Genomic DNA, 2,532 nt, shown 5'->3' with positions numbered 1-2,532 from the left:
CCGCCGCTCGTAGGGCTGCAAGTTGTTTGCCGGAGAGCCCGCTGCACTCGGTGTTACCATGCACAACGGTCTCGCAGCCGCTACATATCAGCCCTGGTAGCTTTTTGGTTATATTTTTTTTGCATGTATTACACTTTTTCATGTTGAGGGTAGAATTTACACACTATTAAATAGGCTTGTTAGCTACGCGACGTGTAAGCGAGAAGTGATGATTGATTATATCCAAGATATTTGTAGGCTCTGCCTTCTTCTATTGACTCGATTAGCTCACCACTCTGCATCTGATAGTTGTACTCATGGATCAGTCCTGCTTTGACCGAATTAATTTTGCACTTGTCGATTCCAAATTCCATGCATATATCTCGGGAGAAGATTTCTGTTTCATTAGCTAATTCGTGGAGTTCTTCTTGAGTTGAGGCGTACAATTTAATATCGTCCATATATAAGAGGTGATTTAATTTATATTCGGATTTGTCAGTCTGTATGCTGGGTTCATCGTTTTGAAATTTTAAAGAGTATCCTGTACTTAATGAGTTTAGTATATTTGATAACGGATTCAAAGCAAGACAGAACCATAACGGGCTCAGCGCATCACCCTGAAAAATGCCACGCTTAATCATAATAGACTCTGTCTCAATTGTGTCTGTGGGTGTTGTCAGTCTAAGCTTTGTCGCCCAATTAGTCATTGTATTTTGCAAGAATAATATTATTTGTGGATGAATTTTGTATATCTCTAAAATTTTAAGCAGCCAAGAATGAGGAACTGAGTCATAAGCCTTTTTATAATCTACATACATACTAAATAAATTGTGTTTTTTCTGTTGTACCTGCCTTAGAATAATGGAGTCTATCGTGAGCTGTTCTTTGCATCTATTATTAAGGACTCTCCACATCGACGCTACTCGCGCAGTCGAAGAGCTCCTGATTTCCTGCTTCAAATAATTGTATGTAACTACTTTTAATTTATCTCTCTCTCTGTCTGATTAAGAGAAAGCCTGTGCCCAGCAGTTTATGTTAAGTTATAATATTAATTAGTATTTAGATCGCCTTATAGTCTATAGGTTTTACTCAATTCGTCTCATAATTAAAACAATATCACAAAAGTGTCTTTATAGATTTTGGTAGGAAGGTTCTTTTTTTTGAACTATTTTCGATTTTATTTAAAATGGGTTACTGCTCTGTGTGTAATGTTAATGTTAATGGAAGACAGTGGACTGGACATTTCCGTAGCAGTAAGCACAAAAATAATTGTACTGCTCCGCTTTATGATAACGTAGAGATCATAACATCCGCTTTTAAAGGACGTATAGTACGTTATCGAATTATTGCATCTAATGAAGAAGCAAAAAACTTACCTTCTTTATTTTTAAACAACATTCGTAAACAAATTAGATCTCTTGTAAATCACGCCTTACAAGTCCACACTTCTGTTAAAATTAACTTCGATTTTTTTTTATCTTTTCTTTTGCCTAAAACTGACGTACAAGAAGTAAAGTCGTTTGCTACAAAGAACTTTACAATTCACTTAAATTTTGACTTTGATAATCTTTATAACGAAGTTGTTTCTTTTCTGTTGAATAAAGTAGGGGAATTTGAAGAAAGAGACAGTGGTTGGACATTTTTAAGCAATTCACACCTTGAAATAAATATAAATAAATATCAGCCTTTAAGCGGTTCCAGCTTTATCTCATTGCCTAAATATATAAGAAACAAAAAAGCATGCCTCAATATACAAAACAAGGATGACTTTTGTTTCTTATGGTGTGTAACCGCTGCTCTGTATCCTTCAAAAAAGCACCCAGAGCGGGTATCATCGTATCCCCATTTTCAACAAGTACTAAACATTAAAGACTTAAATTTTCCGATCACTTTCTCAGATATTTCTATATTTGAAAAAAATAACCCTAGTTTGAGTATTTTTGTTTATGGATTAAAAAATGGTAAAGAAATAACAGGTCCGTTATACAAATCAGAGTCGACCATAAAGAACGATAAACGTAAAGTTGTACATCTTTTGTTCCTAGAAAACGATACATCGTCTCATTTTTGTCTAATCAAAGACTTGACTCGTCTTGTTAGAAACCAAATTACTAAACATCACGAAAAAGTTTATTACTGTGAAAACTGTTTGTTATTTTTCCACTCAGTTGAACGCATCAATAGTCATTTATGCGAAGGAACTGTTACTGTTTTACCAGAAGAGGGTTCATTTATTACATGTAAAAACTACAACAGAAAACAAGACATTCCGTTTGTTATCTATGCCGATTTCGAAACAATTCTGCGACCTATTCAAGACAATGACTGTGATACTGCTAACACAACAAAATTGCAATGTCACGTGCCCGCGGCGTTTGCGTATAATATTGTGTCTTCCATTGATCCTAATTTAAACCAATTTAGAATTTATCGTGGTAGAGATTGTGTTAATAAATTCATAAATATGCTTTTGGATGATGCTAAGGAAATTAATACTTTATTGAATACGAATCGAGGAATGAAATTTACTGAAAGTGATGCTCGTGATTTCGA

The sequence above is a fragment of the Pectinophora gossypiella genome, unplaced genomic scaffold (assembly GCF_024362695.1).
Source record: "Pectinophora gossypiella unplaced genomic scaffold, ilPecGoss1.1 Pgos_37, whole genome shotgun sequence".
Lineage (NCBI taxonomy): Eukaryota > Metazoa > Arthropoda > Insecta > Lepidoptera > Gelechiidae > Pectinophora > Pectinophora gossypiella.
The sequence above is the reverse complement of the archived record's forward strand: the minus strand, read 5'-3'. Positions refer to the sequence as shown.